The following is an 18,129-nucleotide window of genomic DNA, read 5'->3' on the forward strand; positions in this document are numbered from 1 at the left end:
TGAGTATTGCATTGAACTGAATTTGTAGATTGTTTTGGCAGTATCGTCATTTTCACAATATTGCTTCTACCCATCCGTGAGCATGGGATGTGTTTCCATTTGTTTGTGTCATCTATAATTTCTTTCAGCAGTGTTTTGTAGTTTTCCTTGTAGAATTCTTTTGCTTCCTTAGTTAGGTATATTCCTAAGTATTATTTTGTTTTTTGTTTTTTATTTTTTTGTTTTGTTTTTTGCAGCTATTGTAAAGGGGTTGAGTTCTTGATTTCATTATCTCCTTGGTCGCTGTTGGTGTAGAGAAAAGCTGATTCATGTACGTTAATTTTGTATCTGGAAACTTTGCTGCATTTTTTTTTATCAGTTCTAGGAGCTTTTGGAGAAGTCTTTAGGGTTTCCTAGGTACACAGTCATATTATCAGCAAACAGAAGCAGTTTGACTTCCTCTTTACTGATATAGATGCCTTTATTTCTTTCTCTTGTCTGATTGCTCTGGCTAGGACTTCCAGTACGATGTTGAAGAGAGGTGGTGAGAGTGGACATCCTTGTATTGTTCCAGTTCTCAGAGGGAATCTTTCAACTTTTCCCCATTCACTATTATGTTGGCTGTGGGTTTGTCATAGATGGCTTTTATTACATTGAGGTATGTCCCTTGTATGCTGGTTTTGCTGAGGGTTTTTATCATAAAGGGATGCTGGATTTTGTTGAATGCATTTTTGCATCTATTGAGATAGTCATGGGATTTTTATTTTTAATTCTGTATCACATTAATTGACTAGTGTATGTTAAACCATCCCTGCATCCCTGGTATGATACCCACTTGATCATGGTGGATTATCTTTTTGATATGTTGTTGGATTCAGTTAGCTAGTATTTTGTTAATGATTTTAGCATCTATGTTCATCAAGGATATTGGTATGTAGTTTTCTTTTTTGGTTATGTCCTTCCCTTGTTTTGGTATTATGGTGATGCTGGCTTCATATAATGAATTAGGGAAGGTTTCTTCTTTCTCTGTCTTGTGAAATAGTATCAAAAGAATTGATACCAATTCTTCTTTGAATGTCTGGTAGAATTCTGCTGTGAATCCATCTGATCCTGGACTTTTTTTGTTGGTAATTTCTGAATTACCATTTCAATCTCACTGCTTGTTATTGGTCTGTTCAGGGTATCTATTTCTTACTGATTTAAGCTAGGAAGGTTGTATTTTTCCAGGAATTTATCTATCTCTTCTAGGTTTATTAGTTTATGTGTGTAAACATGTTCATAGTAGCCTTGAATGATCTTTTGTATTTCAGTGGTGTCAGTTGTAATATCTCATTTCATTTCTTAATGAGGTTATTTGGAATTTCTCTCTTCTTTTCCTGGTTAATAATGCTAAGGGTCTATTTTATCTTTTCAAAGAACCAGCTTTTTGTTTCATTTATCATTTGTATTTTATTGTTGTTGTTTCAATTTCATTTAGTTCTACTCTGATCTTGGTTATTTTCTTTCTTCTGCTAAGTTTGGCTTTGGTTTGTAGTTGTTTCCCTAGTTCCTTGAGGTATAACCTTAGAATGTCAGTTTGTACTCTTTCAGTCTTTTTGATGTAAGTCTTTAGGGCTATGAACTTTCCTCTTAGCACTGCCTTTGTTGTATCCCAGAAGTTTTGACATATTGTGTCATTATTGTCGTTCAGTCTGAGGAATTTTTTAATTTCCATCTTGATTGCATATTTGACCCAATGATAATTCAGGAGCAGATTATTTAATCCCCATGTATTTGGCAGAATTTCTGTTTTCAATTCAGACATAATATTTCCACAGCCTTTCTTTATGTCTTATAATTAAATACAACTGCCTTCAGAGACATTTTTTAATCCCTTATCTTTTCTTAATTTGTCCTCAAATGACCAGTCAGGAAAATTAGAAAGTTTAATGTGCCAAGAGTCACAAAAATGCCATTCTGATAAGCACTCACAGCAAGGACATGTGTCTAAAAAAAGCCTTGATTTATTTTATGAGCTTGCTAAAAGGGATTCATAAGCTGAATTTTTCAGTCAGTAAATTCGGTTTCAATATGAAATGGGTAATAGGACAATATTAGTCCAAATTTCAGGACTTTTCCACCTCAAATAATTGCCTATATCAAAACTACAAGTTATAATTATTATCAATAATCAATCTTTCTGTAGAAACCACTCTTACTGAATACATGCATGTAAAGAAGAATAAAGAGCATGAGTCAGAAATGCAGAGACTCACAGTTTTTTATTATTTTTCTCTCTGTAGCACCCCACAAAAAAAATCCTTGCGCCTGAACTATGATCAAATGTAAAACACTGCGTGCCAATGATTTTGAACATAAGATGCAATTAGTGTATGATAAGCTACCAGTAACCCCAAGGGCGAATCTTCTCCATCTGGTGTTATTTTGTTTTGTTTTTAACCTCTTTTAATTATTACTATTAAATGCTTAGGATAAAGTGTTATTTTTCCCAGTAAGAGCAGTATAAAAACTGTTCTGACCTATGTGATTTACCATAGTTAATATACCAATTTTAACTAGGAAAAAATTAAGATAAAACATATTGCTGAAAGAAGATGAGAAAATCAGATAAAATTCTAACAGCTACCCTTATTCTACCAATCCCCTTAGTAAAAGATATAACTAATTAGTCTGGATAAATCCCCTTTTGTTAATTATTTTAATAATTATCTGATGCTAAACACATAACTATTCTATTTAATTTCCCAACTGATTTTCCTAATGTGTCTACATTGTTTAATATTCTACAATTTCTTCACTGTTAAAATAGATATCATATTGATCTTGCTGATACAGAGAAAAGAATTTAGAGCATGAATTCTGCAGCTATAATATGCAAAATAATTGAAAATTAACTTTCTTAAATAGCATATTAAGCACATGGTTGGTATTTAACAATTATTAGATATCACTCTTCTTTTCTTCATTCTTGTCTTATTCTCTTTCTTTATTACAGGGAGTGGAAAAAGCACTGAACCAGGAGTTGAGGGAATGATCTAGTGTTGGACTGTCACTGCTAGATATCAAAGCAACCTCAGTATATTCACCTTTAGTGCTGTTTCCCTTTTCTACATCATATAGTTTTGTGAATGAGATAATGAATGTAAGAAAATTATCAAGTTGTCATATCCTATATAAAAGTAAGGTGTTATTAGCAGGACTTAAAAGTGAAATCTAAAGAGATTATTTGGGCCTTTTAATAATTTGTTACAGCCTCTATCATTTATAAGTCTTAGATGACTTTCAGTTTGAAAGGGCTCCAAGTAGCTATTCATGTTTCTCTAACCCCATGAACATATATCACTCAAAAATCACTGCCATTATGTTTCAAGAGCCTAATTCTTATTTCATGAAAAGCTTGGGGACGCAAAAAAGATAACAGTCTGGCCTATGTTAATGCCTACACTCAATTATATAATACTGAACATACCAAAGATTTCTAAAATGCATTTCAGAGCATCAAAATAGCAAAACCAGTTTTCAAGTGGCACAATTAACATAGTCTGAGAGTGAGAGACAGACTGTGTGGAACAGTGGGTAGAATAATGAAGTCTTCAGTTTATACTAATTCCTGTGAACCCTTAGTGCCTCCATTCTCATCCTAGTTCTCTCAGTCACCAACAAAGAAGGTAAAGTTATGACCAAATCTTCTATTTAGATAGCATATTCAAAAAATGTAGAAATTATATAGGTTGTACCAGGAGCCTGTGTATTATCTGTTCCTTTTTTGAGAAGACATAAAATGAGTGCCACAACCAAATATTTTTCAAAAGGATTAAAGACAATCCCTTGAGAGTAAGTAGCCATGTATTATATAACCTTACCATTAAATCAGTGGCAACTGACTGAACCAGAGATTTGTGCACTAACTCCAGAAGAGTTCTTTGGAGACTGACAGCAGCATAGGAATGTTCTGGAACCAGAGCTCCGTCCAACAGGGGTAATCTAAGCCAGATGGTGATGAGACAGCCTAGAAGAATCTTTCCTGAAAATTTGAATTTGAGACAAAAAAAAGGGAATTGATAGGGCATAAGGACAGTTTAACTTAGCATTTAAGAATGTGGTATGTGAAGTCTTAGTTCCTATGTTCTAACCCCAGTACTCTCAGTGACCAACAAAAAACCTTAAAGCAAGTAAGTGAACCCCTCTGGACTTCATTTTCTGCACCTGTAAAATTAGAAAAACAATAGCATAGGAGGTCATTAAAAAAGGGCAATTGATAATTGTTTAGCATCTACAATAAATCCATTAAAACATAGTCCAAAAATTCTGAGCAGATGGTCAAAAGTATGATTATGACTTTATCTTAAATATAAAATTAGAATTTAACAATAAGCATTTTAATATATTACTAATATGTAAGTTACAGCTCTCAGTATATACGAAGTATTAGAATGAACAAAGAGCAAAGTCATGAAGTTAGGAGGGCAAAACAAAATGCTAGGATAATATGGTTCACATTGCATTTTGCATTTTTAAAAATATAGTCCATGACTTCTAAAATTATTCCAAGACTTTACTACTCAAATCTTTCTTTTTTGGGCATGTTTATTACGTTGTGATCCATGTCAATTTTTTCTTCTCCAATTGTTAACTGGCCACACTCCCAAATTCTCATTTATCAATGGCTTTTCTGTTGACAACTTCATTAAATTCTACATCTTTTGCAAATTTTACTATGATGCTTTGCATTGCCTTTACATTGTATATGAGTGGTTGTTAATCACCAAAACTCATAATAAATGAGGAGGGGCTTTTGGGTAGGAAAGAGTTTTCTGTTCATTCATCAATATTTTCCTATTGTGATGGCTTTGGGGGTCCCTATGCACTCAATGTGGGAACTAAGGTAATGACTGGTCAGACGAGAAAAACACGCTATACCTTATGAGAGTAAAAATTAGATTTAGTTTGGCACACAGTAAGTCTCTAATGGTTTCTTATTTATATTTTCAAAGATAAATGGTAATAAGCAGAAGCCACTAGCAGAAACAAAGAAAGAAGAAAAGGGTAACGAACCAATGATAGAACAGGAAGAAATCAACCAAGGGAAGCAAAGAGCTGCTGAGTCATAAGCACGACAGGCAACTAGAATCAGCCCGGGCTCCCCAGAGCTGCTGCTCATCCTGAACGTTGCCGGCTTGCTCAGAATTTCCTGGCTGTCCTTTCAGACTTCGTGTGCATCGTGACAATATGCCACTCTCACCTGAGGGAATCTAAGGATGTTGCTACCCTGAAATAGCCAATATGCCAGTTGAATCTGTTCGTTAAATCTTAGTCAACCAGATTTGTTTCTAAGGAGACACTGAAAAAAAAAAAAAGAAAAATATTCTTTTCCCTGCATAAAAGAGCCCTTTTCTTTTTAGATCTTCCTGAGTCTCAAAACTATTCTCGTCCTTGAGTTTCAATAAATTCCAAAGGATACTTTCTCCAACCTTCACATCAAAGAAAACAATTCCTTAATAATATATTAAGTGCATTATTAGCAATTTGCAATTCACATAGCATTGTATATCACATTTACAAAAGGAGCGTTTAAATATAACAAACCCTGGAAATGGAATGTAGGGTTCATTTTTAATAAGATCCTTAGTTAACTAATCAATCCCTTATTTCACATTTTTCACTACTAAATGAGCCAATTCCAGTTTTACCTTCTTAGGAATATTGATATGTCATATACAGTTGTGAGTGTTTGTTTTTCTGTTTGTTTGTTTTGAGACAGGGTCTCACTCTGTCACCAGGCTGGAGTGCTATAGCACTATCACAGCTCACTGCAGCCTCAATCTTGTAGGCTCAAGTGATCCTCCCACCTCAGCCCCCTGAGTAGCTAGGACTACAGACACATGCCACCAACGCCTGGCCAATTTTCATATTTTTAGAGAGACAGGGTTTCTTTATGTTGCCCAGGCTAGTTGTGAGTGTTTAAAAACTCTTCAGTCATACATATATGAAGAGTCTCTTGGTTTATTTCATAAATTACTAGTATCATCTACAAGCTTTTCATTCACTAATTCATTATTTTATTCAACAATTATATCTTAAGCAGTCTCTTACCAAGTACCAAGTAATGCATTAGATGCATTAGAGACTGGATCTCAGTAGCTTAACTTTCAGGGTCAAACTTCTAGAGACCATAATGACACAGCCAGGATAGCCATGAGGAAACCTGATGATGACAACCCAAGTGGAACTTCCTATGGACACATTAAACACATGGGGACTAAGTTCTACAGTAGAAAAATTATAGACTTGGAATTAGAAGCCCAGCTCTGCCACTGCCTTGCTTGCTGTTGATTTGGGGCAGTGTCTTCACCTCTCCAAGTACCTATAAAATGTGAACAACAGCACCTATTTCATTGTGGCACAAGGATAGGACATAATGATAATATATGGGAAGTGTCTGGTCAGTGAACATCTAATAAGTGTTCAATAACAAACAATCGCTGTTCTTATGAAAGAAAGGTAGCCTTTTTTCTAAGGGAGGTTCTTGGAAATCCCAATATTATGTATTATTAACATTCTCATTTTTAGACGGAAAAAACTTAAGCACAGAGAAGTTAAACCATTCATTCATATAATAAAATTTTTTAGCACTATGTGGGGTACTAATCTCTGCAAATACAGGATTCAGAGGACAGAGTTTGAACTCAGCACACCCACTGTCTCACAGAGGAGACACAGGAGAGTGCTAAGTGCCCCAGAAAGGGAAGAACACGTTTGCGGGAAAACACAGAGAATGAGCTCATTCTGAATGCAGGGTAGAGTGGTGGCAATGAGGCTCCCCAGAGGGTAAATCCTAGCTGAGCTGGAAAGGAAGTATCCTGACAAAAGCCTGCCTTGAAACCAAATCCCTGTCTCCAAGACCAGTGAACTTTCTGCTATGCCAAAGTCTCTTTAATTAAATTCAGGGAATTGTTTTCTTAGCACCCACTCCATGGAAAAGACTGCCCTAGATGGAAACAAAGGTAAATCATTATAGTTCTTATCACATGAAAGCAAAGGAAAATAAGACAGGCATACAGATAACCAACTCAAAACATAAGAGGCAAAAGACAGTTTCATATTAAAAATCAGGTATTGGGCATTCTACTTCAGCTTTCATCTATTCTCAGACTTTGTCTAGACACTACTGACTCCTCACATCCCATATGATAACCCGTCACTAAACAGTCACAAAAGTGAATTCCGCCACGTCACTATCATCCGTGCTGTTTATGCTGAATGGATGTTATTCTCCACCTTATCTGTGAATTGTGATATAATTTCTTTAATTTATGATATTGAAAGGAGCTTCTTTTATCACTTGTAGGTGTGAAGAATTTTATATTTCACTGTAAACAATGTTTCTGCTTATTTTACAATGTTTACTGGTGAAACGCATTTGAAAATATTTTATTAAGGTATCTACAAATTTATCTTTAGTTTTCTTTCTTTCTTCTTTTTGGAAACAGGTTCTCACTCTGTCACCCAGGCTGCAACCTCCACCTCCTGGGTTCAAGCAATTCTCCCAACTCAGTCTCCCAAGTAGCTAGGACTATAGGCACACGCTGCCATGCCCATTTAATTTCTGTATTTTTGGTAGAGACAAGGTTTCATCATATTGGCTAGGCTGGTCTTGAACTCCTGACCTCAAGTGATCCTCCTGCCTAGGCCTCCCAAACTGCTGAGATTACAGGCATAGGCCACCATGCCCAGCCCTTTAGTTTTCTTTTGAATGTTTTCTTCCTCAGTTTGGGTATCAGAATTATTCTTGCATAATTGGGGAAATTTCCTCTCACTCTGTGCTTTGGAGCAATATAACAATTATCTGGTTCTTAGAAATCCATTTGACTCAGCAATCCCATTACTGAATATATACTCAAAGGATTATAAATCATTCTACTCTGAAAACACATGCACACATATGTTTATTGTAGCACTATTTACAACAGCAAAGACTTGGAACCAACCAAAATGTCTATCAATGATAGACTGGATAAAGAAAATGTGGCACATATACACCATGGAATACTATGCAGCCATAAAAAACAATGACTTCATGTCCTTTGCAGGGACATCAATGAAGCTGGAAGCCATCATTCTCAGCACACTAACACAGGAACAGAAAACCAAACACCACTTGTCACTCGTAAGTGGGAGCTGAACAATGAGAACACACAGACACAGAGAGGGGAACAACACACACCAGGGCCTGTCAGAGGGTTGGGGGCAAGGGAAGGTATAACATTAGGACAAATACCTAATGCAGGTGGGGCTTAAAACCTAGATGATGGGTTGATAGGTGCAGCAAACCACCATGGCACATATACACCTATGTAACAAACCTTCATGTTCTGCACATGTATCCCAGAACTTAAAGCAAAATTTTAAAATAACTTAAAAATAATAAAAGAATCATCTGGTTCTTAATGCTTTACACAGTGCATCAACAAAATTCATTGAACCCTCGTGTCTCTACTTTTTAACAGCTGCGCTCACTGGTCAGCACAGACCCATCTTTATAATCTTCTTAATACAGCACTCCTCAAAACCATTAAGTGACAAGTGTGGATTAGCTAATTTATTTCCAATTTTTCTGCTATATTACAAAATTAATTTAAGACTTGGATTATTTTCTATGTATGTCTTTGAACACATCCCATAGATTTTCATATATGATTATCCCATTTTTAATAATTTCTAAATAACCTTTGATTTTTGTTTAATTTTCTCCTCAACCTATTAGTTCTCTATTTAGTACATTATCCATATAAAGTAATACCTAAGGAAACATATGATAGGGGTCACTAGTAAAGTTTCTAAAATAATATAATTTAACCCTCACCTCTTGCCCTCAGTACATCCTTGCTTAAACCTGTTGCTCCCAAATGAAAACTCTTCCAGGGTAAGTTGAGGAAATGACCCACTAACTTACTTCTCAAGAGGCTCCATACTTACCTGCTATTCAAGTCTGTTTAGTTTGGTTTCAGTGTGGTTCCCTGTGTTTCACAGACTCCAGAACTTCCACATTTCTTATATGTCAATGGTATACAGGTACCCTTCTCTCTCTTTTCCAGTAGTCCTATAGCAGTTTTCTTTTTCTTTTCTTTCTTTTCTTTTTTGCCATTTTTATTCTTTTGATGGACTGTAAGAGCGGGAGGCAGAGGAGGAGAGGTGAGTACATAGGCCCCAGATAAAAACCTAAAAGCAGAAATGAAGAATGTGTTTTTCTTCTGGAGTCCTCACCAACTGACTCTACTCTTAAGGTTTTCCTATTTGTTTTCCTCTTCTTGAAACTCAGTACGTTGTCTAAACTGATAATTTTGCATATTTTATCATTGCTATAATAAATTTCAACAGATGAATCCAAATAAGGCATTAGTGGTTATATAAGAACAGAAACCCAGAGCTTAAATGTAGTAAAAGTATGAAGGAAGTTGTTTTCTATAATTATGAAAGATTTAAAACCATTAGAGAATGTTCTGTCCTCTAAAACCTGTACTGTGTTAGGCCTCGGTCCATTTGCCTGACAGAAACTACAAAGAGATAACTAACCTATTATATAATGGTTGAAAGTGGAAATCCTTTAAAAGTCTCAGAAGTAAGCTACTTTTATATTAGATTTTATTAATTATTAAATTAATAAACATATAGCTTCATTCAAACATATATTACAAAAAATAATAAAATGAGAATAATAATGCCATCTGATTTTTTTAATCCTGTAGGGTATTTTTTAATGTCTTTACTAGAGGAAATATGAGATTATCCACATATTAATAATGCTTAAATGAATATCCTATATATCACTGCCTTGTCAATTTTCCCCTTGATTTGAACTTCTGTTAAGTAGTTTTACAAACAAAGTGTTCCATTTACAACAGGTAAGAATCATACTTAAAAAATAATAAGTTCTGTCTTAAGTTACAAATGGGAAAATACTAATAGAAAAAATAGGGCCAGGCGCAGTGGCTCATGCCTGTAATCCCTGCACTTTGGGAGGCTGAGGCAGATCACAAGGTCAGGAGATCGAGACCATCCTAGCTAACACAGTGAAACCCCATCTCTACTAAAAACACAAAAAATTAGCCAGTCGTGGTGGCAGGTGCCTGTAATCCCAGCTACTCAGGAGGCTGAGGCAAGAGAATCGCTTGAACCAGGGAGGCGGAGCTTGCAGTGAGCCAATGTGGCACCATTGCACTCCAGCCTGAGCCACAGAGTGAGACTTCGTCTCAAAAAAAAAAAAGAAAAAATGGAAAATTAATTTATAAACAATGCAAAATTCAATGCTAATATGGAAACCTTATAAAGTTACAAACAGAGTTTATTTATAGAAATCATGAACATATGAACCTCTGAACCAAGTAACACTGATACAGATAGCAGACTCCCTGGAAAAGTAATCATTCATTCATACTACTGTAACCAAGTATCCTCATTTTTCTAAGAAAAAGAGAAACAGTTACTATTTTTTAAATTATTATTTCTCTTCTTTTCTCTTTACTCCATTTATCCCTATCCCCCAGTTTCCACTTAGCCTTTTAGAAATGTAAGGATAAGGATAATCTTTTACCTTCCCTTCACCAGACACGCCCTACAGGGCAAGTTGATCTATGTGCTTAGAAGCTCCAGAACAGAACTCTCACCCACCAGTAGGTTGCTTTGAGAGATAATAGTCGATTTACAATGCAAGGTCCTACCACAAAACTCTCTCTCACCTAGAGAATTTTCAGGCACCTTTACAACCTATTTCTGCCCATGAAGACACCAACTCAACTGCTCAGTAGATAAGGTACTAAGCTGGTACGTGGAGTCCCCACCTGTTTGCTACTTCTCCTGTGTGCCATTCATGATAGGTCCTCTTTAAAAGCACCCACTTTCTGCTCCAAAGGCAAAGCAGTACCCTCAAGGCAGGAAGCCTGTACTTCTTACCCTAAGCTAGCTTTGGAATAAAAAGGCACTTTCTTTATACCAGACCTCCCTCTTATTAATTGGACTCTGCAAGCAGTGAGCAACTGAACCTGAGTTTGTAACACCATCATCCATCCATTCCCTTAGCAATGGCTGAGTATCCTCTATCGGCCAACATACAAAAATAAACATGACAACTAACAGTCTAGTCAGAAGTACTGACAAGACACTAGGCAATTGCAATTCATTACGGTAAGTAAATTGATTGATAGGTGCTGTGAGAACATGTAGGAGAGGCATCTCAGTCAGATGTGTTAGTGGTGGGAGGAAAAGTCTTCAGGAGAGAAAGTTTATTTAAGCAATACCTGAAGAAGTATGAATAATATAGAAGTTAGTCAGATGAAGAATCAGATGAATAAGAAAGAGGTCCAAGACAGAGGAATGAGGAAGCATGGCATGTAAAAGGAACTAACACAATTTAATAGGATAATAGCATAGAGAGCAAGGCAGGGGCACCAAAAGATAAGGGTGGGAAGGCATTCAGGGGCCAGATAGAAAGAATCTTGTAATTCAAGTTAAGGAATTTAGAACCTAAGGGCAATGAAAAGCCATTAGTGGTTTTAAGCAGGAAAGGAACAATGATCAGATAAGTGTTTTAGTACAATCATGCTGACTAAAAAATAAGTAATTTAGAAAAAAAATAGATGAAAGATTAGATGTCTTGCTTCAATTCATAAGAAAGATAAGAAGAGAATTAGAAAAATGGAAATAGGAGTGGAGAGAAGGAGTTTATATTTAAGAATAAAATTCAGCCCGCACAACATAGTGAGACCCCATCTCTACAAAAAAATTTTAAAAAATTATCCAGGTTTGATGGCATGCACCTAAAGTTCCAGCTACTCCAGGGGCTGAGGTGGGAGGACAGCTTGAGCCCAGGAGCTTGAGACTGCAGTGAGCAGTGACTGTGCCACTGCACTCCAGCCTGGGTGACAGAAGGTTCTGTCTCAAAAAATATCCTTTTAATTTTAAAAAATTGTAAAAAGAAATTAAAGTTTTTTTCCAAAAAAAATTTTTTTTTTGAGATGGAGTTTCACTCTTGTTGGCCAGGCTGGAGTGCAATGGCACCATCTCGGCTCACAGCAACCTCCATCTCCCAGGTTCAAGCAATTCTCCTGCCTCAGCCTCCTAAGTAACTGGGATTACAGGCATGCGCCACCACACCCTGCTAATTTTGTATTTTTAGTAGAGATGGGATTTCTCCATGTTGGTCAGGCTGGTCTTGAACTCCGGACCTCAGGTGATCTGCCTGCCTTAGCCTCCAAAAGTCCTTGGATTACAGGCGTGAGCCACTGCACTCGGACCCAAATTTTTAAATTTGTATAATGGGCAGAAATAAGTAGGATAGATTTAATATGGGATTAAGAGAGGGTAGGACTCAAAGGTGATTACTCTCTCCCTCCCATGTTTTGTCTCAGGTATGGTACCATTCACTGAGATAGAGAACAAAGGCAAAGAAATAGCTTTAGAAGCAAAGATAGAAAATGCTAAATGCTGTGGGGTTTTTCTTTTGAACTGCCTTTTCGTCATCTAAGTGAATCAAGCTAGGTCAATGAGCTGTAAGGGCCTGAGACGAGCAGAGATCAGCACAAGGATTCGTCAGTATTCAGATCACACCTGAATTTATGGGAGTGAATAGTAAATCTGAGAGAGAGAGTAAATCTGCAGAACGAAAAGAGAAGATACCTAAGAAATTTCAACAGTTAAGAGACAAATGAACAGATGCTACAAAGGAGATTGAAGGGAGACAACCTGTTCCCAAATAGAAAGAAAAATCTGATATTTCTACAAACATTCCCTGGCTTAGACCTAAGAGACCTATGGAGAAAACTTTCCTGACCACCTTAAATCACAGCTCTGCTAAACCTTCAAATTCTCATAACCATCATCACTCACCCTCTTCCCTACCCTCCCCCAAAACACATATACTCACAACACACTTCCTTATTTTCAGAAAGCTGTGTTCTTGACTGCTTCTCTTTCAAATCAAAAGGGAGTCTATTAAGGAGGTCTGTTTATGTACTACATGACAAAAAGAAACCCTAAATATTTAATACTATTTTTAAAAGGGGGGATCAGAAGGATAGAAGGCATGTGGGTAAAACAAGTTATTAAAAAATGAAAAAATAAGAAAAAGTAAATAAATTTTAAAAGAGGCTTCACAAAGCATAGACAACTTCCTCCAGACACTCTGTTTTATCAGTCATCTGCCAGCCCTGGAAGGACTCATGATATACCCCAAGAGACAGAAGAAATGGGTGACTATTCTGTATCTTATTTCCAGAAAACCTACAGGCTCCCTGAAGATCATGACTATATGAAAAGGCAATCAAATGATATTTTGACATCTCATAGTCAAGGTGAACTTTTGAAAATGCAGATTGGATAACTGTTCCCCAATGGCTCTCTTATGCTTCTGCCCATATCAGCTGACCTCAGCACACATGAGGGAGCTCAGCCAGACCTGCAGAGCCACTCAGTCCAGCCCAGCCTGGTCCTGCCAAAACCAGTATAGCAACTTACTTCACCAATTTCACCTTTTAAAATGAAGGAAGAGCTGGGTGCAGTGGGTCACATCTGTTACCCAGCACTTTGGGAGACTGAGGCAGGAGGACCCTTGAGCTCAGGAGTTCAAGACTAGCGTGGGAGACATAGCAAGACCTTGTCTCTACTAAAACTCAAAAAACTTCGCCAGGAGTGGTGACTTACAGCTGTGGTCACAGTTACTCGGAAGGCCGAAGACGGAGGATCACCTGCACGTAGGAGGTTGAGGCTGAAGTGAGCCATGATTGTGCCACTACTAGATGCTGTCTCCAAGAAAAAAAAAGGCAGAAATAAGTAGAATTTTTTAAATTCCTACAATTTGTTGTCAATGAGATGGTATGTGTGATATAGTTTGGATGTGCCCTCCAAATATCCTTGAGATATAATCCCCAGTGTTGGAGGTAGGGCCTGGTGGAAGGTATTTAGATCATATGGGCAGATTCCTCATGGCTTGGTGCTGTCCTCACCACAGTGACTTAATTCTTACAAGATCCGACCCTTTAAAAGTGTGCGGAGTCTCCCCTCCCTCCCTCTCCCTCGTTTCTGCTTTGACCATGTGACATGCAAGCTTCCACTTTGCCTACCGCCATAAGTAAAAGCTCCCTAGGCATCCTCAGAAGAAGTTGCAATGCTATGCTTCCTGTACAGCCTGCAGAACCATGAGCCAATTAAACCTCTTATAAATTACCCTGATCTCAAGTAATTATCTATAGCAATGCAAGAATGGCCTGATAAAGTGATTTTTAGAGACAGGGTCTCATTGTGTTGCCCAGGCTGAAGTCCAGTGGCACAATCATAGTTCGCTGCAGTCTCAAACCCGTGGGTTCAAGGGAGCCTTCCATCTCAGCCTCAGAATAGCTAGTTCCTTGGGAAAATGCCACTGTGCCTAGCTAATTTTTGTTTTGTTTGTTTGTTTCTAGAGACAAGGTCTCACTATGTTGTCCAGCCTGATCTAGAACTCCTTTGCTCAAGGGAGCCTCCCACCTTGGCCTTCCAAAGTACTGGGATTACAGGTGTGAGCCACCAAGCCTGGCCAAGAACGAGTTGTTAAAATAAGCTGAACAAAGCCTGGGTCCCCACCCTGCCTAGGGATCAGCCCCTGTGATGAAAGCTGCATCAGCATCTAATACCCTCAAAGATGATCATTCTGAAAAGAAGTATCTCGAAGGGCTTCTGCATTATCAAACATTTCACCACATGCAAAAAGAGTTTGAGAAAATTGAGTTTTCCTGGCTCATAACTGGACTATACAGTCTTGAGGTGTGAAAACTTTTTACAATGCCAACTTATTTCTTCGTTTTTAAAGGCATAATTGGTGAAGTAAGTTGAAACCCTTTGTAGAGTCCTCCATAATCTTTTCCCCACTTCTGTTCTGCCCTCTCTATGAATAGTCAAGGTCAGCCAGACACAAAGAGGCTCTGAGAATAAGTTTTTGGTGCTCTGTGGCTAAAAGATCCAGGACCACAAAATGAAAAGTTTATTTAAAAGATGGAGAAGTCAGGTGCAGGAGTGCATAGCTCCTCCTAGCTACTCAGGAGGCTAAGGCAGGGAGCCCAGTTTGTGGTTGTAGTATACTACTATGATGGTACTTGTGAATAGCCATTGCACTCCAGCCTGGGCAACACAGGAAGACCCTGTCTCTAAAAACAAACAAAAAAAAAAAAGAGAGAAGGAGAAGAATTAGCCAGTAATTTACTGTAATTATTCCTTCTGTCTCACCTCCACGGAAGTCTACCAGGCACTGGTTTGGTTCCAGGCAGAGTAGAATACTCTCTGAGCATCCTGACAAACTGAAGTGCCTCACAACAGCCTGGGGGATCACAGAGGGCCTGCTCATGGCCATGATGCTCAGTGTTGCACTGGTTCTAGAGGACACTGTGCCAGCCAATGGCAGCCCTGCCAGAGGACTTTCAACCAGATCCAGATACCCATGGATTGCTGTAGAATATGGCGTTATTTATAGTGATGGTCAGATTTTTAATAATTAAAGGCCTATCTTATGCATGTAAAGACAAAGAACTAGCCACTGACATTTCTGCTTTTCTGGAGGAAAGCATTCCAATTTTTGACACATTTAACCTCATTCAAAAAGAATTCAAAGGCCTTGAATTAACTTTAATGGAATCCACGCTCAAGAACAAACTATCAGAAATGGAAAAACTGGACAGGCCATTAAAAAAAGAGTCGAAAATCTCCAACTCTTTGCTTGGACTCAGAATACACTCTTTTAGAAAAGGACTTAGCAAAGAGAGATCTGGACATTTAGAACAAGTTGAACCTGACATTACAAGAAATATCCAGAAGATTTATCAAGCAAAATAATAGACAATGCATAAAAACACATTCAATTTCAAGTAGGTACAAGCAAATCACCTTTGAAATATATTAGAAGACTGAAGAACAACTTCAGACAGCACTAAGGAGATGCTTCTGATGAAAATTCCTTTATTATGAGAAGTATAAAACTGCTTTCACAAGAAACTAAGGAGGTTTGGAGTGCTCTGACTCTAACAGAAGCATAGGCGACCCTAGGGATAGACCCTTGGCGTTGAGGTAATTGTTTTTATAAAGAGAACTATCTTAGAATGAAAGAAAGCTATCTGTGCAGACCTGTCTTTAGAATCTTTGAAGATAACAAAATAATATTCGATTCTATAGTGATATTCTCTAGATGAAGCTACAGTGAAAAATATTTTGGAAAGGCAAAAAAAAAAAAAAAAAAAAAAAGACACAGTAGTAGCAGTTCCCAAAGTGGGGAAATTAGTACTAAGACCAAGTCTGTAGATTCTAGCCTTGGGGGCCTTTCATAGTTCAGCCCTGTGGCCAGCCTCAATACAGATTCCACCAAGAGCTCAGGACAAAGCAACGATAATTCAAATAAGTGTGCAGATTTCAAATAAAATATGTTGATGCCATTGAGACACTGAAATTCTCTGAGAGAAAATGTCTTGGTGGGCTGCTAAACCTGATAAATTATATAGATGTTGCCCAGCAAGATGGAAAGTTGCCTCTCATTCCTCTGGAGGAAAGTTTAGAATGGGAGTTTCCAAGTATGCTGTAAGTATCAACATCAGATCAGTATGATGTTTTGCATAGGCATATTCTATATTTAATCATCTGGATGATGTGTTATGATGATGGTCTGTGGGTGGGACAAAGTTTATTGGCTCTGAAGAGCAGAGATGAAAGCAATGATGAATACAGCCTGTGGGTTTATCAGTGCAACCGGCTGGAACAAAGATAAGCAATTTGAAAAGTTCTATCTGCCACTTTGACTCTGTATTAACATCTGATAAATGTTAAATTCTGCAATCAAGTGAAAGTCAATTTATCTGAAAGTTCAGCTGTGTTAAAAACAGTTCTGTTTTCAATCTGCAATGCTGTACTATTATGGAAATACGAAGTAATCCCTTTTCTGGATTTTCTTAAGAAAATGCAATAAATAAAATATTGATCATTTGTTTTTATATTAAGATGTTTCATATTAAACAGTGGGAAAAAAGAAGCTCAAGAGTGGATAGAAAGGTGAGAAAACTTATTAATCAGGAAAATAAAGTTTTAAAAAGCTAGTGCATATGGAATAAGTTTTAAATGATAAAGTTAGATTAACCATTTGCTAAAGATGACAGATCAGGCTGCTGTTCATGAAAAAGAAAACATGAACAGTGGAATCCTGAAATCAGATATAATGGATGCATCAGAGTATGGGTACTTCTAAAAATAAATCCAAAAGAGTTCTGAAAAAATATGACTAATGTTGAGTAGTTAAATACAGCTCATCTAGACAGGGCTAGGCTAAGTGGTTACCCTGGCTTCAGCTGGGCTTGTTTTCAAAAGTATTTTAGAAACTCTTAACCAGATGTTCACTGTAAATTAACTGAAGGAAATAAAATAGTTGACACACTGAAAAAATATGTCGCCAAGTGAGAAATCTTCACTACAATCAGAAATATTGGGAAATGAAGTCAGAAAGGGAGAGACAAAAGCTCCAGTGTCAACTCTAAGTCCTTCCTATATTGCACTGAGAAAAAGAAATGCTTTCAGCAAATATCTAATGTGGAGAGAATTCACTCTGTAAAGATAGTGAATAAGTCTACGAAAAAAGATGAAAAGATTAACATGTAAAGAGCTATACATTTCTAAAACATTTTTGAGGAAGAACATAAATATTTGGGAAAGTAACTTCATTCAGAAAAATAACTCAAAATGGATCACCAACCTAATTGTAAAATGCAAAACTATAAACTTCTAGAAGAAAATCACAGGGGAGAAAATCTAGATGACCTTGGATATGAACATGACTTTTTAAGATATTATATCAAGATACAATCCATGAAAGAAAGAATTGATAAACTGGGCTTCATTAAAATTTTTACAAACTCTGCTAATATAAATTTTTTAGATATTATATCAAGATACAGTCCATGAAAGAAAGAATAAATGGACTTCATTAAAATTTTAAATAACTATGCTAATATAACATCAATGGAATGGAAAGACAAGCCACAGATTGGGAGAAAATACTTGCAAAGGGGATATCTGATTTAAAAAAACAAAACTTTAAATATACAAAGATTATTAAAACTCAACAATAAGAAAACAAACACTTCAACAAAAAAA

The 18,129-nt window shown here is 36.9% G+C and overlaps 1 pseudogene; it reads left to right on the top strand.

Moving 5' to 3' along the window:
• The first annotated feature begins 15,353 nt into the window (after positions 1 to 15,353).
• Positions 15,354 to 16,812, top strand: LOC105711580 (integrin beta-1-binding protein 1-like; annotated as a pseudogene).
• The last annotated feature ends 1,317 nt before the right edge of the window (positions 16,813 to 18,129 follow it).

This window comes from Aotus nancymaae, unplaced genomic scaffold (assembly GCF_030222135.1).
Source record: "Aotus nancymaae isolate 86718 unplaced genomic scaffold, 86718_ANA_hifiasm-v0.15.2.pri h1tg000108l, whole genome shotgun sequence".
Classification (NCBI taxonomy): Eukaryota; Metazoa; Chordata; class Mammalia; order Primates; family Aotidae; genus Aotus; species Aotus nancymaae.